This window comes from Gopherus flavomarginatus, chromosome 7 (assembly GCF_025201925.1).
Source record: "Gopherus flavomarginatus isolate rGopFla2 chromosome 7, rGopFla2.mat.asm, whole genome shotgun sequence".
In the NCBI taxonomy this organism is placed as follows: Eukaryota; Metazoa; Chordata; order Testudines; family Testudinidae; genus Gopherus; species Gopherus flavomarginatus.
Genome location: NC_066623.1, coordinates 112,236,476 through 112,263,445, shown reverse-complemented (window position 1 = coordinate 112,263,445; position 26,970 = coordinate 112,236,476). Strand labels below are relative to the sequence as shown.

At 51.9% G+C, this 26,970-nt stretch overlaps 1 protein-coding gene and 1 pseudogene across 1 annotated transcript in view; both read right to left on the bottom strand.

The window, feature by feature from the left end:
* Positions 1 to 26,970, bottom strand: part of PIK3R3 (phosphoinositide-3-kinase regulatory subunit 3) — a 358,799-nt gene that overhangs the window by 206,552 nt on the left and 125,277 nt on the right. The gene's annotated exons all lie outside the window — the stretch shown is intronic.
* On the bottom strand, positions 13,709 to 14,083 carry LOC127055171 (thioredoxin domain-containing protein 17-like; annotated as a pseudogene).

The following is a 26,970-nucleotide window of genomic DNA, read 5'->3' as shown; positions in this document are numbered from 1 at the left end:
ATGCACGGCAATCACTGGAGACAACAACGGTGCTCATGGCTGGCCTGGGCTAAAGCAGCCTATTTTTTTTTGCTACCCCACCCTACCAAGCCCTTCTTTGTCTCATCCACCTGTTGGGGGAAATCCTGTCCCACTGTCAATGGCAAAACTCCCACTGACTTCGATGAGCCTAGCCTTTCTCCCCTTATGCCTGGTCTGTTTAGACTGAAAGCTCTTTGAGGCCGGGATGCTCTCATGCTGTATATCTGTACAGCACCTGGTGTAATGGGGAATGGGCCCACAACAATCCTAGTTTTCAATACGCTGTAATTAACGGAAAACAATTCAAAGCAAAACAAAACACCATCAACGAAAGCCAATTCGTCCTCCTCAGAGAGACGCCCGTAACCTGCTTAAAAGTAAACACTGGCAATTAAAAGAGACAAGCACATCACGAACCATGGGCCATGCAATTATTTTTCCTGTGTCTTCAGACGTGCCCCTTTGAAGAGAAGAGGAGGTGCTCAATTACCACCAGGGTGTTACACGCTGAAATTGAGTTTTGAATTGAATGGCTCAGAAGTTTGGATTGATTTGTGCATTGGGCTTTAATAACAGAGACATCCTCCCAAATCACTACAAATGACACACGCAGGAATCACTGAAATGCAGCTGCCTCTGGAGTTGGGCACGGCAGTGTATAAATACACAAAGTGAACGGAATTTGTCTGGGATGCTGGTGTCAGTGCTGGGACAAGTCCGGCAGGCTCTTTTAACAAGAACAAGGGACTCAGAGTGGCCCTCACAGCAGCACTATGCAGGGACATTGCTTCACCGCTTGTTCTGAGGAAAGAGCAACCGAAAAATAAATTCCTAGAACTCCTGCATTGTGGGTTTTCCTTGGAGATCTCCCAGCCAAGCTCTGGCCAGGGGAGCTTGCTGGAGGAGGGGTGTGACAAAGTTCCTCCTCTACCTTGCTTGCCTCACAGATTCACCCTGTGGGTCAGGAAACAGCCCAGAGACCTTCCCCTCTGGTAGAAGCCATAGTCCAGGTCAATTCCTCCTGTGTTTGATCAGGAGTTGGGAGGTTTGGGGGGAACCCGGGCTCGCCCTCTACTCCGGGTTCCAGCCCAGGGCCCTGTGGATTGCAGCTGTCTAGAATGCCCCCTGGTACAGTTGCGCGACAGCTACAACTCCCTGGGCTACTTCCCCATGGCCTCCTCCCAACACCTTCTTTATCCTCACCACAGGACCTTCCTCCTAGTGTCTGATAATGCTTATACTTCCCAGTCCTCCAGCACTATGCCTACTCACTCAGCTTCTTGCACACCTCTTGCTCCCAGCTCCTCACATGCACTTCCTCTCTTCTGGCTCCCTGCTCCCTTTGACCTGACTGGAGTGAGCCCTTTTATAGCATCAGGGAGGCCTTAATTAGAGTCAGCTGCTTAACAGCCTCAACTGACTCTTAGCAGGTTCATTGGAGTCAGGTGTTCTCATTAGCCTGGAGCAGCCCCAGCTCTGGTCACTCAGGGAACAGAAAACTGCTCAGCCAGTGGCCAGTATATCTCCCTTCCACTACTCTGTTGTTCCCAACTGGCCTGGGTCTATCACAGAGGGAAAATCGGGTTAATCAAAATGTTTTGTTTTGACCAAAACAAATAATAAATAAATAAATAAAATGTTGTGTGCTGATTTGGCTTTTTGGCTTTTCATCGTATGTAATACAGCAAACACGGAACCAAGAGTTGTTTCAAACCGAGACATCTAAACGGTTCATTCGGACAGTGCTGAACTGGCCTGTTTGGACCCTGTCCGAATGCTCCTTTCCCCAGTTTTTATCCAAACTGAAATGTTACTGAAATCGATGCAACGTCCTGATCAGTTTCAGGTTTGACCGAACTGCGTTTGTGGACATTTTCCCCACTGGTTCTGCTGGCGAGTCCCGGCCTTGCTCAGGGACCAAACTGGATCACAGTCCAAAGTGCTCCGGGGCAGGCTTAGCAGCCAGCGGAACGGCTCAGAAAGCCTTCGACCAGGGGCTGTAGCAGTCCTCGGTGGCAGCAGAGCGGGGGTGATGTTTGTGCAGAGAGGATTCTGCTTCCTGGGCCATCTCTGAACTACCTTGCAAAGGCGGTGGACGGAGCCAGAGGCTACAGAACTGCTTGGGTCCACTAGCCGAAATCTCCCATCAAAGTGAGCCTCATGCTGCAGGGGCTGCCGGCTAGGGGAGGGCTCCGTCCTGTCCAGCTGGAGACAGACACGTTTCATTCAAGCTCCATGGGCATCCTAGCAGGATCAATAGCAGCAACGCTCTGCTGCATTTCCCAACAGGTGCCAGAGCCACCCCTAAAAGAGAGCAGCCTGTCCTGCTGACCGGCTGCCTGGGAAGCTTTGCTCCCTTCCCAGCCTGGAACTCCTTTGCACGGGTCCCTGGATGGCTGCCAAGGCCCCTCTCCCCCGTGGCTTGGGGCTGGCTTTTGCGTTCAGACCTGGGTCATCGTGTCATCCAGCTGCTTAGAAACCCGCAGTTGCTCAGACACCCTCTCCAACGCACTGCGTGCCAGAGGCCGGGCTGGCGGGGCCATCGTGACAGCTGTTTACATGAGTGCGGGCCAAGGTGACTGGGAAAGATCAGCGATGATTGTGAGCCTGGGAGGTATTAATAACTCCTGGTAATTCTTAGCACCACAGACTGAGGCCTCTGCTAATTCGCTGGGTTAAGTGTCAGCACGGACGCCGCATCCCAGGCGCTGGGACGAGCGTTTCTGTGTTTTGAGGGAAAACACCCAGCAGATATTTGGAATGTGCCGTGTTTCCAGCGAACATTTACCGCTGGCGGGACTCCGTTCAGCCCCACAGACTGACACACAGGATGCACTGGGCCCCTCCCGGTGAGTCTTTGCACCAACAACTCACGTACACCGAACGCTGATTTCGTCTCCGTTGTGCGCTGTAGCGGGGCGGACTCCCCCACTCCCTGGGAGGATGGGCTGTGGCTGGCCATGGCGCCTGCGCAGCCCGGGAGCCAATCAGAAAAGGGCTTATGGGGAGCCAGTCAGGGCCCAGATTGGAGGGAACCAATCAGGGCCAGGCTCACCCATATATAAAGGCTGCCCAGAGCAGGAGCGGTCAGTCTGTCCCAGGCCTTCGACAGGGGAAGGTCAGTCTCCAAGGGGGAGACTAGCACCGCGGACAGCGCAGCGCTGGGCAGGCTCAGGAAGGCTTGAAGCCTCTAGCCCATAGCCGCCAGGCTGCAGGCCCTGAAGAGAAGGGCCTAGCGGGTGCAAGGGGCTGTAGGGGAAGTGGCCCAGGGAAACAGACAAAGGAGGGGAAAGAAAGAGGACAGCGAGGCTGACGCCAGAGGGTCCCTGGGCCGGGACCCAGAGTAGAGGGCGGGCCTGGGTCCCCCCTTCCTCCTTGCAGTACAACCAGCCATTGGCCGTAGGGAGCGGCCATTATAGACTACGCCCAATCCCTGACAAGAGGGATTAGACATTGGGGTATGTGGTTGCACATGGTGGCTGGAGTGGAGGACTGCTGATCACCGATCCCCAGAAGGGGGTCCAGATGGACTAAGGGACACTGCCAGAGGGCAGTGGCCTCGAAGAGGACACCATCGAGCAGGGAGCAATGCGGGTCCAGCGACAGCAGCGGAGAGCAGAGGGTAGAACAATGGACGGGACACCACCAGGAGGGGGCGCTCCACTGGAATCAAGCTAATTCCCAGAGTCACCAGCAGGAAGCGCCGCGGGTGGTGAGTCCCAACCCGTTACAGCGCTCTTTGGCCAAAAGCCTCGGTTTTGCCAGTGGGGAAACTGAGGCCCAGAGTGGTTAAAGTGACTTGACCCAAGTTCACAGACCAAGAAAGGAACCACGGGAGTCCTGTCTCCAAGTCCTCTGCTCTAACCACTGAAGTACACTCCCTTTGTCCTGTCAGTCTACCTGAGTTATAGCAGATAAGGACAACTGGAAACACTTGACCATTTTGGATAAAAGTCACGGCAAGTTTCTCACTTCATGCATGGCAGCGTGAGTAAAGGCAAGGTCCGGCTGAAACCCTTTGACGCTGGTGACTCCACTGTGAATGGAGATTCTTCTGAGGGTCCCAGCAGAAAGCCAGCTGCTGTGGTGTGCTGTGCTCCTAGGGGTGTGCAGTGCCCTTGACTTTCCCCCATCATCCTTGACAAAGGCCTTTGCTGTATTCGCAGGAGAGCCATCCACAGATATATGGCATGATGCTGGTCTATGCCATAACTACCCCACCATCCTAGCTGGCAGCCATGCTGGCCAAATCTCTAGTGTAGGTGCAGTTCTACCAGACAAAGACCATTTGAGAGTGTAGCTTATTTTGTCTGGGGAAATGGTATAAGCTATAATGACAAGGGAACTCTCTTGCTGGTACAAACTGTGTCTCCACTAGGAGGGTTTGCTGGTGTAGCTACACTGGTGTGACTCTATTAGCAAAGCTGTGCGAGTGTAGACAAGGAACTAACCCAGAAATGAGCACTGTGCTCTGCACAAGAGTCACACGTCCGGCACTATCCACACAACAAAACTTACCCTGCCCCCAGGATCACACCAGACAAAGCTCCTGCTGCCCGCTAACACCGCTCTGCCAACACCCCCACCTCTCGTGTCCATTTGTGTCCTTCCCCCACTCCCGTCTCCTGTCCCTGCACAGAACGTCCCCGTTAGAGTTCACCCAACCTCCACCCTTGTTCCATGATGCTCACTAGACGTCAATATACCACCACCAAATTATACTCCAAAAGGGGCTTCCTGATGCAACCCCAGCTCCTCCACTTCCTGGCTGAGATTCATGGCAGGGACTGTAACGATCGGGTAGTGCGGAGCACGGGGTTGGCGTTACACTAGTAAAGAATGCCAGTTTTCCCCGGACGCAGCCTTCACTGGCCTCTGCAGCTCTTGGGAGCTACCAGATTTGTGTACAGGCTGGTAGAGGGGCCACTTGTACCTCTGAACCTGCCAAGGCCCCGTTGTGCGACAAAGACCCGCGATGGGGTGTGTGGGGGGGGGACACAAAAATTGTTCATGCAGGAAACTTAACATGCCACAGGACTCATTGTATGGGTGTCAATTTGTCTGTCTAAAACCTGGCCTGAAAATAAGGCAGTAAATCAACTGGGGACAGCTTTAACTCCCGCCCAGAGAGCCCAACACAATGCACACTGGGGATGGCTCGCTCAGTAGAGAACTAAATAGTTGTGATTATCCCCTTACATCAAATGACCCTTGTTTAGGCATTAGGGCCTGACTCTGCTACACGTAGCCTGATGCAAATCAGGAGTGACTCTGCTGAGCTCAGTGGAGCTGAGGGGATGTCAAACCAGTGTCAATTGAGCCCTGGGGCTACAAATCACAGAGGTACTGGAACGGGGCAGGGGGAGGTCAGGGGGCCAGCCCCACACACACTTTTAGGGACCTTCTGCCGCTCCTGGCGGCTCCTCTTTCTGGACCTCTCTTCAGAGGCTTCCAGGGGCAGATACAAAGATTAAGGGCAGTTGCAATGGGAGAGGGTTATGTTCAGATGTGAGCAGGAAAATATAGAAATGAGCGGAGCTCGAAAGACTCACAAAAGGGGTTACTACAAAGACCAAGGAACCCCAGCCTAACCCGAGGTGGAATTATCCATAAACTGGCCCCTAACTAGAGTCAGGAGCTCCCCTGGGCCTCTCGTACCCTGTTGTGCTGTGGAAGTCGAACCCACAGCTTGGCCTGCTGTTCATTCCCCAAGAGGGGTACTGAGATCCAGCCCTTCAGGCTGCTCACCGGCTGGGCCTGGGACTTCAGTTCCTATGCAAACACTAATCCTCTGTAGCTGGTGTTTTCCTGGCCTCAGGATGGCAGGCAGCCGACCCAGTCATCTGCAGCACTAGTCCTCCAATCTTCACCTTATACAATGGGGAGAGGTGACCCTTACTTTCACTGAGCCTCGACAAAGTTTTGGTCTCGGCTCCAGGTCACATTTTGGTCAGTGATGCGAGTGCCCCATACTGGCTTCTTCTGTACAGGGCCACTGTGTGGCACTTGAAAGAAAACCCTGGTTGGTCCCTTATTTACAGGAGACAAAAGAGGCCTTCACTTCACACTTGGCTTCGTGACCAGATAGAAAACCACGCTGAATAATGCCAGAAGTGAAACCTCTAACCCAGCAATTGGAGACACTACCTCATAGTCAGTGCTGACCACAAGCCTGACCGTGAACCTCGGAGCAACTCCCCCGGGGGAACAGCAGGTTCAAACCCAGTGGCTAGGTCCCTGAGAAAACAGATTCGTAACGAAGTCAGCCTGGGGCAGCAGCCTGCCTTGGCCAAGTGTGACACAGAGCAAGGCATATGCTGGGTCTGTGCTGCATTCCCAGAAGCAAAAGGCTGGGGCATATCACGGTGATTTTCCCTAGGATTATGATGATCGGAAGAAATGGAAATGTACCAGCTACAAATGCCATGGTAATAACCCTTAGCAGTGCTTCTGTTGCCATCTTAGTGCACAGATCTGCAAGCAGAAACTCTGCATCTGGATGCACTGGATGGCGGTAACTGTTTAGGGCACCACTGGTGACGAGTATTTGCAATTGGGCTGGAGCCGGCGTATAAAACCCAGTTTCTCCCCAGGACATCTGTACCCGAGTCCTCTGATCCTTCCCAGCTCTTTCTGCTGCTCTTCTAGACAGAGTGAGGGGGGATTTGATAGCTGCTTTCAACTACCTGAAAGTGGGTTCCAAAGAGGATGGAGCTCGGCCGTTCTCAGTGGCAGCAGATGACAGAACAAGGAGCAATGGTCTCAATTTGCACTGGGGGAGGTCTAGGTTGGATATTAGGAAACACTATTTCACTAGGAGGGTGGTGAAGCACTGGAACGGGTTCCCTAGGGAGGTGGTGGAATCTCCTCCCTGAGAGGTTTTTAAGGCCCAGCTTGACAAAGCCCTGGCTGGGATGATTTAGTTGGGGATTGGTCCTGCTTTGAGCAGGGGGTTGGACTAGATGATCTCCTGAGGTCCCTTCCAACCCTAATCTTCTATGATTCTATGATTTTTCCTTTGGCAATGTATTTTTCTTATTTATTATCATTTATAAATTTGTTACAAGCTGTGAACAACCTTGTTATGAGTTGAATTAAAATCACATTGAGATTTATAGGTGTGAATTCACCCTTTAATTAAAAGCAGCAAAGCGTCCTGTGGCACCTTATAGACTAACAGACATTTTGGAGCATGAGCTTTCGCGGGTGAATACCCACTTCCTTGAATGCATTAACATCACTGTCAGCATATGCCCCCATCTAAAACAAAAGGTGTAGGTGAACCCATCCAGGAGCTTTCGACCGAGCTTTGTTTTGGGTAGGGAGAGAGAGAGAGAGTGAGTGAGTGTGTGTGTGAGAGAGAGAGAGAGAGCTGGGAACAGATAAGAACAGAGAGATGGAGAGACAAGAAAGCCAAGCAGCAGCCGGTAAGCGCAGTGTGACCTTGGAAAAAGCCAGGCAGCATTTTTGGGTCTGATGTTGACTAAAAAACTATGGGAGATGTTAGCTCAGAAATTGCTCCTTTTGTTCTTGGGTTCTTCTACGTTCAGAGACAGAGTTTTGTTCCTGCCTTGTAAATAAACAAGACTGCGTCCAAGAAAATCCCAGCCGCCATCAGTTTCTATTTCCAGCTGGAACATCCCCAGGGCCCTGAACTCTGACTAGCTGCTCAGGTCAAAAAGAAGCAACAGTATAATATAAAATTTACAAAGTTGAAACCAAACGTTTTGAATGACCTGAAATGGCACTTCTCCCCGCCCACAAATTCACTTCCCTTCCCCCCACAAATTCACTTTCCCCCACCCCCCAAATTCACTTCACGGAAAACTTCTGAAATTTGACACTTTGTTCCACGACAAAAAACAAACATTAAAATGTTGGAACTTCCAGTGAAATGGACATTCCGGTTCCCGTGCTGCTCTGTTTGGGGGTATGAGAAGCATCCCATGGGTCTGCAAATCAGGGGACTGGATGTTCCACACAAGTGGGGACTCAGGTGCTAAACCCCATCCAAGACCCCAGCCCTGAGCACATCACAACTTGGAGGAACATTGACTCTGGGCCTTGACCCCTGCTTCCCAACTATCCCACATTTGTATCATGAAAACCCAGGAGCTGAACCCCCTGAAGTTTGAATCTGAACACCGACACCATGTGGAGACGCAGTTAACGGTTCTGTGGGGCTCTGCGTACACCCAAAGACCTGGGAGCAGACCTGGCAAACGCAGTCAAAGAGAACCTCTCTGGCTTTTCCGAGCCATTATGGGCATATTGCTCTGCTTTGGTCTAATGCCATTTGTCACTGTCCGTTTTCACGGCAGGAGACAAGCTAGGCAGAGGTGTTTAAAGACAGAGACTGGACTCTCTGATGAGAGCTCTGAACAAAGGAGGCATTTTTCGCCCATCTTAACAGAGGCTGTCTAGGAGGCCAGGGTTTGTTGCAAAGCTTGTTAACTCTCAGCTCCTAGTGCCTCCCCAAAGGGCAGAGGTGCGAGACCCAATGAGCAAGCGAGAGAGACAAGGAAATTGCTGGGTTTTTCCTCCCTGCCCTTCTTAAGACACTATTGTGGCATCTGTTTGTGTTGCAGCACGAACGCTTCCTAGGGGGCAATTAAAGATCAACATTTAAAATATGCTGCGCTTGCAAAGCCCTTTTGAGCTGAGGATCTCTAAGCACTGTACAAATAAGCCATTCCAGGCCCCTGGCAGACAAGGTGTTATTCTCCCCATCTCACAGATGGGGCCAGGAGAGATTTAAGTCCTCAGAGTTCTTCTTCCATAGGAAAGCACCTCTCCTCATGGAATGAGTCAGCCAGCACGTAACAACACAGACCTGTGCCAGCCATCTGGCTGATGGCCACGCCGAGCCCTGCAGAGTCGAAGGGTCCACGTCTGCTTGAGCTAGAGGTGTAATTTCCATCTCACACGGATGTCGCTTGGATTGAGTTAGCATGCTATAAACAGAAGCAGGGTGATGCGCTACCCGCCCCATGTACACCCTACCCAGGACCTGCCCTGCTGCCTGCCTCACCGTGGCGACACTTCTGTTTTTAGCGCGCTAGCTCAATTGGAGCTACTGTGCGTGTGTCTATCCCAGCTGGGAATCACCCTCCAGCCTCCGTGTAACTGACACTGTGCTGAAAGCGGCTGGGGGGACCAGTCTCTTTACTAATATCCGGGGGTGTCCACCTGAGAGCCGGCACCCTGCGGTGCTGGGCGTTTTACAGACACATCTGGTGAGAGGCAGCCCCTTCCCCAAAGAGCTTGCCAGGGACAGCCAAAGGGAAGGGGGACTTTCATAAAGTGATTGGCTCAAGGACACCCAGCAGCCAGTGGCAGAGCTAGGAACAGAAGCCAGATCTCCTGACTCCTAGTCCAACTCCCTGCCCGCTGGGTCACACAACCTCCTCCCATGCCAATTTAGACGAAAACATTCTCTGCAGAGCCACTGGCTCCCAGTTTCTCTCTACTCACTCGCTCTCTTAGGGAAGAGCAAGTCCTGTTATATTCCTGTAAATCCCCTGTATAGTGAAACCCTCTCATATGGGGGGATGGGTAGGGCACCTGTAGTGAATAGATCTTTGTCTTTCCACGAGACCCGGACTAGGTAGCAATTATGCCTCCCTCGGCTCTGAGCAGCTATTCTGACCAGATCTCCTCATGCTGGAATAATAGGTGGCAATTATTTATCCTCCTCCTCTGGGCAGTCTTTTTGTGCACAAGCTCGACTTTTCTCAGTTGAACTCACACTCACAGTAATTTCTCAACCTCGTCTGAACCAAGAGTGGCTAGGGTCTCATTTTACCTGTGATTTGACTAGCCAAACCAAAACAGTCCTTTAATTTCCCAGCAGCAGCAAATGACGACACAGGGGAGGGCTCGTGTTTGCATAGATTCACAGATTCCAAAGCCAGCAGGTACCATTGTGATCAGCTTGCCCGACCCCTTGTATAACACAGGCCAGAGAACATCCCAGAATAACTCCTAGAGCAGAGCTTTTAGAGAACCATCCAATCTTCCTTGAAAAATTGTCAGTGGTGGAGAATCCCCCACAGCCCTTGGTAAACTGTTCCAATGGCTAATTACCCACACTGTTTAAAATTTACACCTTATTTCCAGTCTGATTTTGTGTCACTTAAACTTCCAGCCATTGGATCCAATGATAGCTTTCTCTGCTAGAGTGAAGAGCCTCTCATTAAATATTTGTTCCCTATACAGGTATTTGCAAATTGTGAACAAGTCCTTACTGTTTTCTTTGTGAAGCTAACTACACCGAGCTCCTTGAGTTATCGCAGTCAGGCAGGTTGGTTTTCCAGTCCTTTAACCATTCTCATGGTCCTTCTCTGACCCCCTCTCCAATTTATCAACATCTGTCCTGAATTGTGGACACTAGAACTGGACACAGGATTTCAGCAGCGATTGCACCAGGCCTAGTACAGAGGTGAAATAACCTCTCTGCTGTGATTCCCCGTTCATGCATCCAAGGATCACATTAGCACCTTTGGCCACAGCGTCGCACTGAGAACTCATGTTCAGCTGATTATCCACCACGACCCCCAAATCTTTTTCCAGAGTTACTGCTTCCCAGGATAGAGTCCCCCATTCTGTAAGCATGGCCTACATTCTTTGTTTCTGGATGTCACCATTTACATTTAGCCATGTTACAATGCATATTGTTTGCTTGTGCCCAGCTAAGAAAGCGACCCAGATCACTTTATCAGTGACCTGTCCTCTTCATTATTTGCCACTGCCCCAGTTTTTGTATTCTCTGCAAACTTGATCAGTGATGGTTTTATGTTTTCTTCTAGGTCACTGAGAAAAATGTGAAAGAGCGTTGGGCTAAGATTGGATCCCTGCAGGACCCCACTAAAAACACACCCACTCAGTGATGATTCCCAGTTTACAGTTACAGTTGGAGACCCATCAATTAGCCAGTTTTTAATCCATTTAATGTGTGCCGGGTTAATTTTATATCCTTGTGCAGTACCAAGCAATGTTCCTGCATAGCGCTGCTGTGAGAGCCACTCCGAGTCCCTTGTGCTTGTTTAATGCAGTACCAAGTCAAATGCTTTATAGAAGTCCGAGTATATTACATCAACTCCTTTATCAGCCAAACTTATCTCATCAAAGAAATATCAAGTTAGCTTGACAGGATTTACTTTACACAAACCCATGTTGATTGGCATGAATGATATCACCCTCCTTTAATCTCTATTGATCAAGTCCCATTTCGGTTGCTCCATTATCTTGCTCGTGGTCAATGTCAGACTGACAGACATAGAATTATCCAGGTCACCCCGTTTACCCCTTCTAATATTGGCACAACATTAGCTTTCTCCCAGTCTTCTGGAACCCAGTCATCCAAGACTTATTGAAAATCAACATCAATGGTCCAGCAAGCTCCTCAGTCAGCTCTTTTAAAACTCTTGAATGCAAGTTATCTGCACCTACAGATTTGAAAAGGTCTAACTTTTTAACTGCTGTTTAACATCCTCCAAAGATACTAGTAGAATGGAGAGAGTGTTATATCTTTACTCTGTCTGTCTTTGATCCCTTCCCCATAGCATTGTTGGACTGAAGTGGTAATGAACAGGTAGCCACCGCTCCAGTGCTTGTGATAATGTCGCCCCCTGGTTGCTGGAGGCCTGAAGGGAGGATAAAGGTCTTAATACTGCTGCCAGCTAGAGGAGATTACCCTTAAATTCAAGTGGGAGAGCCCTGAGTTTATGGAATAGAACAGTGGTCCCCAACCTTTTTTGTCTGGCGGTCGCCAGATGAAGGACCATGGTGGCGGACGCGCATCCGCTGAAATGCTGCCGAAATTCGGCAGCATTTTGGCGGCGACGCCTCTGGATGATGCTGCTTGTTGGTGGCAAGCGGCGTCATCCAGTGGCGTCGCCACCCAAATTCAGCAGCATTTCGGTGGATGCTCGTCCGCCGGTCAGTATGCAGGCATACTTAGACGCCCTCACAGGCGCCATGGCGCCTGCGGGCACCGCGTTGGGGACCCCGGGAATAGATGATTAGAGCTGAGCAAATAATTGATATTTTGGTTTGGTGGGTGAAATGAAAAATCTGAAAATTATTTTGTTTCTAACTAAAACTGACTTTTTCCCCATTTTTTCTTGCTGACACAACGTCCCCTCCCTCCCAAGAAATTCACTTGGGTTGATTTGAAATGCCATTTTCTAGCCAAAATGCCAGTTTGAAACACAATTTCATTTTGAAACAAATCGCTCCGAAAATGTCAAAATGAACCATTTCAGCATTTTTACCTGCTTTTTACCTGGCTGAAACTGAAACTATTTGCTGAATTCGACGCACGTTGTCAAATAGTTTCGGTTGCCGCAAAACTGCATTTTCTGGTGAATTTACTATTCGTTCGAAAAAGTATGGCCAGCTCTAGTCCTTCTACTCCCTGGGGGTGCGTACAGTCATAGTGTCCGTATGCAGAACTGCCCACTCTACAGGAGCTATTTCTGTTGTTGTTGTAAGTAGGAGTTTAATTCAGCACAAGGATCAGTTACAGTTTTTTAGTGCCCCAAGGGTCAGTCCTGGGGCCGGTTTTGTTTAGCAGCTTTATCAGTGATGTAGATGATGGGATGAATTGCACCCTCAGGAAGTTTGCAGATGACGCTAAACTTGAGGGAGAGGTAGATACGCTGGAGGGTAGGGGTAGGGTCCAGAGTGGCTTAAACAAATTAGAGGATTGGACCAAAAGAAACCTGATGAGGTTCAACAAGGACAAGTGCAGAGTCCTGCACTTAGGAAGGAAGAATCCTACGCACCGCTACAGGCTGGGGACTGACTGGCTAAGCGGCAGTTCTGCAGAAAAGGACCTGAGGATTACAGTGGATGAGAAGCAGGATATAAGTCAGCAGTGTGCCCTTGTTTCCAAGAAGGCTAACGGCATATTGGGCTGCATTATTTAGTAGGAGCATTGCCAGAAGATCGAGAGAAGTGATTATTCCCCTCTATTCAGCAGTGGTGAGGCCACACCTGGAGTATTGCATCCAGTTTTGGACCCCCCCGCTACAGAAGGGATGTGGACAAATTGGAGAGAGTCCAGCGGAGGGCAACAAAAACGATCAGGGGGCTGGGGCACATGACTTAGGAGGAGAGGCTGAGGGCACTGGGGTTATTTAGTCTGCAGAAGAGAAGACTGAGGGGGGATTTGATAGCAGCCTTCAACTACCTGAAGGGGGGTTCCAAAGAGGATGGAGCTCAGCTGTTCTCAGTGGTGGCAGATGACAGAACAAGGAGCAATGGTCTCAAGTTGCAGTGGAGGAGGTCTAGGTTGGATATTAGGAAACACTATTTCACTAGGAGGGTGGTGAAGCACTGGAATGGGTTACCGAGGGAGGTGGTAGAATCTCCATCCTTAGAGGTTTTTAAGGCCCAGCTTGACAAAGCCCTGGCTGAGATGATTTAGTTGGGGATTGGTCCTGCTTTGAGCAGGGGGTTTTGGACTAGATGACCTCCTGAGGTCTCTTCCAACCCTAATCTTCTATGATTCTATGATCCCTTCCCATGCTCTGTACCAGCAGTTTCATGGCATTTATTTTGGCCACTCAGCCAATGGAGATAAGGCAATACATGATGGCTCCTTTGAATGAAAATGACCAGCAGCTTGAAGATATGGGTATCTACTTTCTAGATAAATGATTGACTAAGGAAGAGAGAAAAGTTAATCTTCAGTAAACAACATGTGCACAAGCTCTCTGTTAATACATTCTTCTTCTACCAACTGAGGTGTCCCATATTTAAGTAGCGCTGGCACCGCAGTTAGTTTCAGATCTTTCTGAACTCATTGTTGGGGTCTTTCCAGTAGGCTCAGTCTCCTACTTGGCAGTAGATGAAGTAGGCAGTGGACAGATCCATCAGGCAGGCTATTTAATTCACTCCACACAACTGGTTCAGCAGTGACACAATCTGGGCACCAGCTCCTGCCTTGGTCATCCTTGTCCCCACAGAAGAAGGCAAAGATGGGCCGGCCCCGGTTCTGCTGGGACACCTGCATGAACTCGCTCTAGCCCCGCACCGCCTTCTCCTCCCAGCCCATGGACCCGCTGCATTGCTGGGCAGATGCACTGCTAGCACAAGATATGTCCGTTTGCACTGCTAAATAGCTTAGGCTCCTAAGGAAACCTGGCTCATTCTACCCCCAAATGCTTGCGAGTCAGAGATCACAAACGACAAGGAACTTTATCTTGCTTCTGTATTTCCCCTCAGCAGGTTCCAGAGGGGGGGTCCTATGTGACAATGCTGGGAACAGAAACTCCAGGGGAGGGTGTTTGCTTTAGCAGCTGCCTGAGTTAAATGGAACAGGGAAGTTGGCTAGTGCATGCACACAGACTGAAAGGCTCCTCTGTTAACCTGCGGAATCCCTACTCCTCACAGAGGCCAGGGTCAAGCCACTTCACCGAACCCAGCTGTAGGGCGGCCTCACTTCCTCAGCACCAGCGGGACTGTTCAGTAGGACTCCTCCCACCAGCAAAGCAACGGCACTTTCATGAGTGTACCAGGGGACGTCCACACTGCACATTAAGCCTGACTCCGGTCTGAGCCCACAGCCTCCTTTCCGTCCACACACAAGTCATTCTGACTTGGGACAGCAGGCACTCAGGACCTACATCCTGGGACCGTGCTGGGAGGGATGGGTCAAAACCGAAGTCTCACTGTGACTCAGGGTCAAGCCCTGTCATTTTGCAGTGTGGACACAACTCGAGCCACAGTGTTGCATCAGAAAGTCTGCATAGCGCAGAATGGACATGTCAGCATGCCTGTAAGACCCGGGCACAGCGACTGTAAACCCAGATCTCCAACGCAGCGCGGATGCTCACTGGTGGGTGGCCCCTCAATCTGAGCACCGGGGTTAGTCAAGCCCAGGTGTGAGCATCCTCTATTGCAAAGCCCTTCCTGCTCTGCTATGTCCTCACTCTCTCTGCACTCGCCCATGTGTGTGGGGGGCATGTCCCATGGCACCTTGGGCTGAGACGCTCTAGGATTCCTACCCAGGCAACTGTGGGAGAATGTGTCTGTCCTTGGGGGGAATTGTGGGAAGGCACTGGAGGACTTCCAGCACTGGAGTGATTTAGCCTGTCCTCACTGCAAAGTGGGCAATTTCCAGCCCGAGTTAAAGCAGAGACGGGACTCTAACCCGTCCTCCAGCAGGGTCAGCTATCCTGGGCTTAGAGCACCTCCAAACCCAGCTCAGAGGTCGGTGTGTGCGTGTGGACGGTACGGGGAGGTGAAGGTTAAAACCCAGGTAGGAGCCAGGTTAACTGTGCAGTGTAGACATAACCAACCCTAAGAGGACACATCAGTGGCTTTGATCTGTAGTTTTGGATGCAGCTGGGACACAGGACCCTCTCCAGCCCTCTCTCTAATACACGGCTATGTACACCTCCCATCACCCCGGCTCAAAGAGCGCTTTCTTGGGGTCACATTCCTATCGGCTTCAGGGAAAGGATATGGTCGCAAGGTGCTGGCCTAACATCTTTAGCGGTACTGTAACAACCCTGTGCTCAGTGCCTAGATACTACAAGGATGGATAGGAACACCCCAGTCAATTGGCCCACAAACAGCCTTTTACGTCTTCGAAGCCATTTACAGACAGCAGCCCCGGATCGCCACAGCCTCCCCCAGGTGCTAAGGCAGCTCTGGTGCCCCCATTTCACAGGCTGGGAGAGCGAGGAAGCCCTGACATGAGCAGACTGAGTTGGGCCTGGGCGTTCTGGTTGCTCAGGGACTGGGAGACTTGGGCATCCATGGCCGCAGAGCGAGGCAGTGCAAGAGATGGCGCAGGAATTCTGGACCCCCCTGGCTTCCACTAAGACCACTAGGCCATGCCCGCCAGGCCATTCAGCTAGTCAAGTCCCATTCCCACAGTACACGCGGGCTAGGGGACGCGTGGGCCCCATAAAGAAACCCCAAAGGTCGGCCCTTTGAGGGTGGAATCCCACAGTCTGGAAACCCCCTCATGAGGACCTTCTCAAAGTCCAGCTGGGTCCGAAGAGGATAAAAGCCACCGGTTCATTGCCCTTCTGCGAGGTCCAAAGCTCCAGCCTCCACCAGGTCTCCCACAAGCTGTACACTGAGCGTATCCCAGAGCCTTTTCCCACAAAGGCTTCACATGTGGAGCTGGTGCAGCTCACATGTCTTCACGCTGGATCCCGCATGCTTCCCACATGACTTGCACTGCCCCGTGTGCGGAAGAAGGCAGTTTAAAGGGCAGCTCTCCAACCTGGATGCACTTCGGCTGAAATTGATGGTTAGCATTTTAGCTCCTTACAAGCACGCTCTCCTCAGACACCTCCCAGTCTCAACGCATCTGTCTTGGCAGCCCCCCTGTGAGGCAGGGCAGAGCGGTTATCCCCATTCTACAGTAGGGAAACTGAGGCACAGAGTGGCTAAGTGTCTTGCCCAAGGTCACCCGGGCAGTCTGTAGAAGAGCCAGGAATGACCCCTCCCCCGCACCACCAGCTCCAGAGGGATGATATTACCCATCCATCAGCTCTCTCTCCACTTATTCTCCCACCGAAGTGGGTAATCAAGGCCCACTGGTGCATAGCTTAAAGGGGTTTTGTAACTGGTTCTGCGATTGTTAAGGAGTCCGGCAGGCCAATTGTTATGCATTATAAGCATTGATAGCAGCTGCCGCTGAGCTGCTTACATACTACTCCGGTCTGAAACATGCTGATAACGACAAGTCATTCTTGATTAACTCTTTATAAGCCATTAATAAACGGAACCTGAATGTGCAGCGGGACTGTTAATAAAATGCTGGTGAGTCTGAGTCCTGGTCTACAGTACACGTTTAAACCAAATTTAGCAGTGTTAACCCTGCACCCGTCCATACAACGAGGCCCTTTATATCGATATAAAGGGCTCTTTAAACCGATTTCTGTACTCCTCCCCAACGAGAGGAGTAGCGCTGAAATCGGTATTGCCATGTCGGATTAAGGTTAGTGTGGCTGCAAATCGATGGTATTGGCCTCCGGGCGGTATCCCACAGTGCACCATTGTGACCGCTCTGGAAAGCAATCTGAACTCAGAAGCACTGGCCAGGTAGACAGGAAAAGCCCCGCGAACTTTTGAATTGCATTTCCTGTTTGCCCAGTGTGGAGCTCCGATCAGCATGGGTGGCGATGGAGTCCCAAATCCAAAAAGAGCTCCAGCATGGACCGTACGGGAGATACTGGATCTGATCGCAGTATGGGGAGACAAATCTGTTCTATCACAGCTCTGTTACAGAAGATGAAATGACAAAGTATTCGAAAAAATCTCCAGGCTATGATAGACAGAGTCCACAGCACAGTGCTGTGTGACAAGCGTAACGGAAAGCCAAAGAATCAAATGGACGCTCATGGAGGGAGGGAGGGGGTACTGAGGACTCCAGCTATCCCACAGTCCCTGCAGTCTCCAAAAAGCATTAGCATTCTTGGCTGAGCTCCCAATGCCTGTAGGGTCAAACACATTGTCCGGGGTGGTTCAGAGTATATGTCGTCAATTTACCCCCCTCCCCCCGTGAAAGAAAAGGGAAAAAAATCATTTCTTGACTTTTTTCAATGTCACCGTATGTCTACTGCATGCTGCTGGTAGACGCGGTGCTGAGGCACTGAACAGCAGCATCCTTTCCCCTCCCTTCCCCAGCGGCAGACGGTACAGTGCAGTAGGACTGGTAGCCATCCTCATCATCCTGTGAGCTCTCCTGGCTGGCCTCGGTGAGGTTGGCTGGGGGCACCTGGGTAAAAATAGGAATGACTCCTGGTCATTCCCGGCAGATGGTACAGAACGGCTGGTAACCGTCTTCATCATACCAACTGGGGGCTGAGCTTGATCAGCCCCCACTCCCTTCATGTCTAAAGAAGATTCTGTACTGCCTGCACTATCATAGCAGCGGCAGGCTGGGTTCCTCCCCCCCCCCCCAACGTTTAATGTCCTGCCTGGACTATCATAGCAGCTGGAGGCTGCCTCCCCCTCATTTTATCTCAGTAACAAGTCAGTGTTTCTTATTCCTGCATTCTTTATTACTTCATCACACAAATGGGGGGGGACACTGTAGCCACGGTAGCCCAGGAAGGCTGGGGGAGGAGGGAAGCAACGGGTGGGATTGTTGCAGGGGCACCCCCTAGAATGGCATGCAGCTCATCATTTCTGTAGGATCTGACACGGAGTGGCTGTGCTCTCTGGTTCTCTGATACACTGGCTCTCTAGTACACTTGCCCCATATTCTAGGCAGGACTGACTCTATTTTTAGATAAAACATAAAGGAGGAAATGACCCGGGGAATCATTCCCTTTTTTGTCTTTGCACCCCCGGCCGACCTCAGTGAAGGTCAGCCAGGAGCACCCACAACAGCAGCAGACAGTACAGAATGACTGATAACTGTCATCTCATTGCCAATTTACAATGGCACAGCACAGTACAGAACAACTGATAACCGTCTCTGCTATCTTGCAAAGGCAAACGAATGCTGCTGTGTAGTGCTGCAGTACCGCCTCTGTCAGCGGCATCGAGTACACATACGGTGACAGTGACAAAAGGCAAAACGGGCTCCATGGTTGCCATGCTATGGCGTCTGCCAGGGCAATCCAGGGAAAAAGGGCGCAAAATGATTGTCTGCCGTTGCTTTCACGGAGGAAGGAATGAGTGACGACATTTACCCAGAAACACCCGCGACACTGTTTTTGCACCATCATGCATTGGGATCTCAACCTAGAATTCCAATGGGCGGGGGCGACTGCGGGAACTATGGGATAGCTACGGGATAGCTACCCACAGTGCAACGCTCCAGAAATCGACGCTAGCCTCGGTACATGGACGCACACCACCGAATTATTGTGCTTTGTGTGGCTGCATGCACTCGACTTTATATAATCTGTTTTACAAAACCGGTTTATGTAAAATCGGAATAATCCTGTAGTCTAGACATACCCTGAGAGTAACCAGCCTTGACTTTCTGCTCTCTCTCCTCCCTCCTCATTTTTTTGGAAAAGGAGTCCTTTATTTTTATTAGAAATTCCTGGTTGGATCATAGAATCATAGAATATCAGGGTTGGAAGAGACCTCAGTAGGTCATCTAGTCCAACCCCCTGCTCAAAGCAGGACTAATTCCCAACTAAATCAGATGGATCTTCTTCTGTTATTTCTAAAATATACATAACATGGGTTTACGCCTCAATTCAGCCATGCATTTAAGCCCTTGCTTTATCAAGCACATGCTTAAAACAACTTTGGTGGGATTTCAGAAACTTCAAGATAAGCAGGTGCTTATGTGCTTTGCTGAACTGGGGGCTGAGCATTGGTGAAAGGGGAGTATGCAGCGTTGAAGCTTTCTCTCCCTGGAACAGGGGCAGCGTAAGCTTCCCTACCCGGAACTGCCTCTTCCTGAAACTGGTGCAAGTTGCCTTTCTGCTGCTAAGGCAGCCCTGGGATGCCGCTGCGTCGTCCCAGTCACGGAGGGGGGTGTTGAGCTGCACTGTGTGGCCACCTGTCCATGCGGAAATGGAGTGAGACCACCCACTCGATTCACACAGGCCACCCAGTCGCTGGTAGACAGTCAGGCTTTTCATTCACTCCTGGGAGCCCTCCACACCCGCCCGTTCCCATGAGGGAAATCGGGGGCAACAGGTTTCAGTAGCTCTTGCTGAGACTGGACACTGCAGTCTGGAGAGCTGGGTCGCCGGCCAGACGGACTGCAGGGACAGTCTCCTCCAGCGAGGCTGGGATCGAATTCCCAGCTCTCACTTTCAGCTGGAAGGGCGTTGCAAATGCTGGACAAAGGGGCAGCCGGACAATAGCCCCATTTATACCACGCTGGCATGCGGCCCTCGCAGCACCGTGCAGGCAGCAGTGGGCTGAGCCAGCCTTGCCCAGGGCTGGATCCCACCAGTGTAGGAATGGGCGGGACAGATTTTCAGCTGAACCCCAATTCGCACTGGGACTTGGAACCTAACCAGGGGAAATCTGGCAAGATCAGCTCCCTCTTTAGGGGAGGTCAGGCTGCCATGGTCCTGTTCCAACAGGGGTCTTCTGGGGTGAGTGGCAGTGTGGTCCTGTCCCTGCTCACCATGGGGCACTGGTAAAAGGACCCTCCTTGCTTTGCTGGGAGCCACATCTGCTGGAAAAGCAGATCCCAGGAGCTCGCATCCTTCGGGGGTCCTTTTCCCACAGGGCAGTGCTGGGGAGTGGAGTTCGCCAGGTGAGGGAGGAGTCTAACTTCCAGTTCCCCCACCACCACCAAAGCAGAAATGGGCTTTTCCCTAGAGCTGCTTGTAAAATGGAGGTGGGGCATGGGGAGATTTCCCCGCATGGAAAATTTCAACAAATTTAAAAAAATAATAATTCTCCTTGAAATTGCCAGTAGAAAATTTTGATTTTTGGTTGAAAATACATTTTTTTAACATTCTCCCCCAAATTCTGCATTTATTATTTTTCCAACTAAAAATCAAAACATGGTTGAGGAAAGCAGACGCCTTCCTTGAATGTTTTCGTTTAGCGAAAAGCCCAGTTGTCCATCGGAAAATAAAAGCTCTGATGGAAAATTTTCCACCAGCCTTGATTTTCCCAGGGATCTGGATCCACTTAGATCTGAAACTCAGAAAATAGCTCTAACTAGGAACACCCTGAGGGCTTTAAATCTGGAGTGCCAGTTCGGGCCGTCTGTCACAGTTATATGCTCTGCCGTGTTGGGATAGGTTAGATCGTCTCTCTGTGCTCATTACAGAACATAATTTAATTGTTCACACAGATATTGACAAAAAGGTGGCAGTTCCTTTTCTGTAGGTCTCACCTCGAAATTTGTAACAATTCTGCGTGCTGAGTTCATGGAGGCGTGCACACTGTGCATTCTTCATGGAGACTCAAATCCAATTCCTGGCTCTGCCACAGACTCTGCGTGTGACCTTGGGCAAGTCACGTCACTGCTCTGTGCCTCAGTTTCCCCTCTCATCCTGTGTCTGTCTTACCTATTTAGAATGTAAGCTCTTTGGGCCAGTGACTTTCTCTTCTCTGGGTCTGTACAGTCCAGTGTTTCTCAAACTGGGGTCGCTGCTTGTGTAGGGAAAGCCCCTGGCAGGCCGGGCCAGTTTGTTTACCTGCCCCGTCCGCAGGTCCGGCTGATCGTGGCTCCCACTGGCCCCGGATTGCTGCTCCAGGCCAAAGGGGCTGCAGGAAGTGGCAGCCAGTATGTCCCTCAGCCCGCACCTCTTCCCGCAGCATTGGTCCAGAGCAGCGAACCATGGCCAGTGGGAGCCGCGATTGGCCGGACCTGTGGACAGGGCAAGTAAACAAACTGGCCCGGCCCACCAGGGACTTTCCCTATACAAGCGGAGACCCCTGTTCGAGAAACACTAGTGTAGTCCTAGCACAATGGGGGCCCTCATCTCAGCTGGGACCTTTAGGTTCTAGTATAATACAAATATTAATTTCAAAAGGCTCAGTTCAGAGACCGGGTGAAAGTTTGGGGCATCCTCCTGGTGCCAGTACATTTTTCAAACACAAGAGCTATTCGGCAGCAGCGAGAGCTTGTGGCCAGATGGGCAGATGGAGCGAGAACAACATGTGTTTTCACTTACATAACGGCAATGACGATCCGTCAGTGCTGAGCTTTTGCTCAGAAATGATCACTGAAATACCTTGCACATTAGGAGCGTGACTTGGCCTGATTCCTCTGGATACATTGGCGAGTAACTGCCACAGATCACAGAAGAGCTCTCATTAAAAGGATGTCGTCAAATCAGTTGTATCCAGGTCGGGGGAAGCTCGTAGGCAAGTTCTGTCCCCCGAAGGATGGATCAGCCATCTCTAATGCCCAAAGCCGTAACTGCTGGTCCAGAGAAGATAGAAGGGTTCTTTGCTGTCACCCCCACGTCCCGGCCAAATCCCAAACTGAGGAATGACACTGGGCTTCCCTCAATTGCCCCTCCTCTTTCACATGTAGACTGTTGTTTTTTTTGTCACTTCCTGTCCTAAACCCGCTGCTTTGTGTTACTGAAGAAGTGGCTACGTTCTACTCCACTGGCAGCTGCTTTTCGGTGGTGAACACAGCAGTTCCTTGGGGAAGGAAAAGCACCAGAGAAAAGTGAAAGATTGGCCCAGCTCCTGTTGAAGGGAGTTGCAAAACTCCCCTGGATTTCAGTGCCACAGCCTCCATGCTGTAGTGGGCGGGGTGGGGGAGGTCACATGCTGCAGAGGGAGGATGAGAGGTTGGGGAAAGAGAGTCCTTTGTCTTCCCATAGAGACACAAGTGTTTCTCGCAAATGGCCCAGTGGCTTAAGCCCTATGCTGGACACCTGGGTTTTATTCTCTCTCTGACGGGTGACCTTGGGCACCTCACTTTAACCTCTCTGTGCCTCAGTTTCCCCATCCATAAAATGAGAAATAATGACACTATCCCTCCTTTGAGATCTACGGCTTATGGGCTCGATTCATCGCTCTCCGGCACCCTGTGCAGCCGTTCACGTCAGGGCTAAATGCCACCCTTGCGGTTTGAGAGCAGTTTCGCACCCGGCTGTGACTGGACAAGGAGTGCGGCCACTGAGAAGCTGGCCATGGAGTGCTGAATATTACTCTAACCTGCATTCAGGATTGCTGCAGGACTGCGAGGCAGACAGCTTTCCACCGGCTGCATGTGGCTGGAAATGTTTATACTCCGCTCCGGCAGAATACGCAGGGTTAGCTCCATTGAGGGGAATTAGCCACTGGAACAACTGACCAAGGGTCAATTCTCCATCGCTGGCCCTTTTGAAATCCAGATGGGATGTTTTTCTAAAAGGCCAGCTCTAGTTCAAGCTGGAATTCTTTCAGGGAAGTGATCTGGCCTGGGGGTAATCACCATGGGCACTTCTGGCCTGGAATCTACAAATCTGTGAACCTTCGGCTGGTAGAAACTGGCCCCACGCCCTTAACTTCACTGGCGTGACAATATTGGAAGCCATGGGCGGCAGGTAGCATAGGCAGGGGAAGGTTGTGCCTCCCCAAACAGCCTGGGGTAGCCTTGCCCATGCTTCGCCGCCGGTCCTCCTCCTGCCTGTTTCCAGTTCCCGTCCTGCTGTTCTGGGGCTGAGAGGATGGGGTAGGCAGGCTGGGGCTGCTGCGCACAGGGGCCTGGGCTGGGGGCTGTGCCACCTGCCCGGCACTCCAGGGTGGGGGGGGCGCTCCGGCCCTCCCACCTGCTCGCTCAGCGCTGGGGCTGGAGACATGCCCCGGCCAGCGGCCACAGTGTGTGTGCGCGCTCTGGGCTCCAGTGGAGGGGGGGTGGAAGGGGAGGGGCAGGGGCATCAGGCAGGGGAGGGGCTGAGGGCTAGCCTCCCCCAGTGGCGTGTTCACCTGCCCCCCACGCTTGACACTCTGTAAAGATCTGGACCGCTGAGCTGATTGGTAATGTAGCCCGTGGGTGGAACACGGTATGTGGAAGTGGGCTGAGAAAACTAGAAAACTCAGGAGAACGCTTTGGGGAATTTCTTTATAAATCCCTTAAACTTGATGTCAACCTGGTTCATTCCAAAGGCAAGACATTGGCTCTTTAGCGGCATTTGGCGTGAGCCCAGGCGTCATTCCTCTCCAGCAGGGATGGAGGAGTCTCCAGAGAGCGGGGATGACTTCACTAGAGACACAGAAATCCCACCCGCCCCTCCACTCAGGGGACTAACAAGCTGCGGGGCTCCTGGGATTCCCCTTTAGATGGGGAAATGCAGCTAATCCCAAGCCGGTGAATGCAGACAGCAGTGCTGACCCAGCAAGTGGACGGCTCCAGGACTGGCAGGGCGAGAGATTGGGAAGATGATGTGCTGAGAGCACTGGTCCATTTCAGACGGTTGCAAGGAGCATGTGGGCAGACTCAGTCTCTCTTGTGGAATACCCAGGGTGGAAGGCACGCAGGGCAGAGAAGGTAGGGGTGCACATTCTGCTGGCTCTAAACCTTCCCCCTACCCCAAGCCTCCCGGCGATGATTTTAGCTGGGGTGTCTAACGCAGCCCGGCTCTAATGAGCCTAACAGAGATCGAGAAAAACAGCAGCAATCTGCTTCTGAACTCGGAAATCCAACACTGATTGGTTCTGGCCTGGGGCTATTAGCCCCAGGGACCCTCCCTCATTTAATTGACTCATTTGCATAATTTTGCATACAGCCTTCAGGGAAGGATTTCAAAGGGAAGGTTTGCCTGGTTCTTGGGATTTTTCCTCCCCCGTAAATTTCATTTGAAAGTAAGATTCTTTTTTTTTCAATGTTTATCTTAATGGGATTTCACCCCCTCCAACCAGAGGAAGAGGATTTAAAAATAATCATAACTAAAAGTCGCAAGAGGCCTGGCTGAGAGCCAGGGGCAGGAAGTCGGAGCTGGATGTGGCAGGAAGTCAGAGCAGGGTGTGGCAGGACTAAAGGTATTTATGCTCCAGTCCAACATGGAGCAAATGTCTAACTTGACGGAGGCGGGTGCTTCCCTCTGGGACTCTCCCCAAGCTTAAAATTAGGCATGTGCTTATTCACAGAGTCACAGATATTAAGGCCAGAAGGAACCGTTAGAGGATCTGGTCTGATCTCCTGTCTAACGCAGGCTGGAGAATTTCACCCAGTTACCCCCGTGTTGACCCAATGAGCTGTGTTTGACGACAGTACGTCTTGCGGAAAGGCATCCAAAGCCTGGTCTACACTGAAAACTTAGCTCAACCTAACGACGTCACAACTCACACCCCCGAGAGACCCAAGCCCTGGTGCAGACACTGCTAGGTCGATGGAAGAGTTCTCACAAGGGGGTGGATTTACTACAGGGACGGAAAACCCCCTTTCTGAACCACAGTGCCCCAGCGGAGCGCTTGCAGTGTAAACAGACCCCGAGGCTGGATTTGAAGACATCAAGAGATGGAGAATCCGCTACTTCCCTGGGGCAGGGGGCGACCCCAGGATTAATCACCCACTCTGTTCAAAACTGGTGCTTTCTTTCTAATGGGAATTTGGCTGGCTTCAGCGCCCTGCCATTGGGTCTTGTTGGGCCTGTCTCTACTAGATTAGATTAGCGCCCAGAATTTCCTCCCTGTATAGGTACATATGTCCTGTCATCAAGTTCCCCCTCCACCTTCTTTTGGAGAAGCCAAACAGATCGAGTTAAGTCTCCCACTGTCAGGCATTTTCTCCAGCCCTCGAACAATTTTTGTGTTGCTTTTCTGCGTCATCCCCAGTGTTGTGGACACCAGACCTGGTACCGGGGCACCTAACCAGAGGGTCCAGGGGGCCATGACCCCATCACTTTTTTCCTGCCTTAAAGGCAAGCGACGGTTCGAGAGGGGATGGAGAGGAGTGAGCGGTGGGTGCAGCCTCTGGGAGAGAGGCAGAGTGGGGGTGGGAAGAGACCAAATGAGGGCAGGATCTTGGGGGAAGAGGCTGAGTGGGGGCGGGTCCATGGGGGGCAGAACATAGGTGGGCCTCTGAAAGGAGGGGTGGAGTGGGGGGGTCAGGGCCACGGTACAGGTGCCGGTGGCCTCCCCATTTCTAGGCAGCATCCCGAGCTCCTTTATGGTATCTGGCTGGCTCGGGGCCTCACTGCCCTGGGTGTGCTGCATGGGGGGGCCAGCGCGCAGCTCACTGCACTCATGAGGGGATGATGCTGCGAGGCTCCTTTCCCCGCTGTTTTGCCCATTGCCTTGTAGTCTGTAGCTGTTGAGAGGGCCGGTCATGGCTTCTTCTCAACCACTGGACTTTCTCCCTCTGCGTCTCGGAGACCCGTCTCCTTTTATTGCCAGCCCTGGGCTGTGATCAGAGCAGCAATGGGACAGCAAGCTCTGCTGTGCGCAGTATCATCCGCGACAAGCTTCCAGCAGAAGCGTCATTGCTGGGGATGATGGGACAAGCAGCTGAGCTCCCAGATCCTGGGCAGGGCTAGCAGTTAGCAAGATCCTACAGGCCTGATTCAAACCCGCTGGAATCAGGCTCGCCGGGTTTTGGATTGGGCCCTATATTCCTGCTCCTGCACACTTGGGATGACTCCCATGAGTAACAGATGCTGGGTCCGGCCCTGTCGCCGCATTATAAGCACCAGCCTGACCTCCCTCCTGCCCTTTCCTCTCCTGAAGGGTGAGTCAGGCTGTGGGAAGACAGCGTGTGACTTTCCCAGTGGGGCGAGCTGCACTTTGGGGTCAAGGGCGGATCATCCTGTGGGGAGAAGGTTTGCCACCAGCTGGGCAACGGCCAGGCCTCTGGGTGCGCAGCTCTAGCCAGAGTGGTCTGAGTTCCTGTCTCTGCTCTCCGGGCGCAGGGTAAACCGCACGGCTGGGAATTCTGCAGGGCAGCCGGGCGGCAGCTGTGTTCACCACTAACTCTCCTATGCTGTGGCCACTGGAACTCCAGGGCAGCTGCCCTGACTGAGGACCCCTAGTGAGATATAGGGGGGGCTGCATGAGCAATTGCATCATGAGAAATTCAGCCAGATGCTGAGCTGAGTTGGGAGAGCCAGGGGGGAAGCTGGATGGAGCCCACTCGATTCCGGTGCTGTACGGAGGCAGAGCTGTGATGGGCTGGACTCCAGCGAAAGAACTCTGGGCCTGGGAAGCCCCGCACAGCAGACCTCCTGGGCGTGCTATCGTTGGAGGATGGCGGGACCTACCAGCAAGGTGTCTCAGCACCGAGTGGCAAGCAGAGGGAGGCAGACCTGTGCTCACTGCTACAGAGGGGCCACATCAGGAGGGGCAGCTCCCGCGCAGGGCAGGGGCTCCCCAGCCCACAGAGGCCTGTGTGTCAGGTTGCAAGGGGCCAGGATGCACTGCGAGGAGGGGCGCAATCGTCGGAAGGGACCCAGAGGAGGGTGGTAGCCGCAGGGCAGGTAGCAAACGCCGCCCATCCAGTGCGCAAGGGGGCCTGGTTCAGAACCTGCTGCAGAGAGACGGCCCAGGTTCCCTTACTCTAACCACTAGGCCAGGCTGCCGGCACGGATTCTACCCATGAGTGGGAGT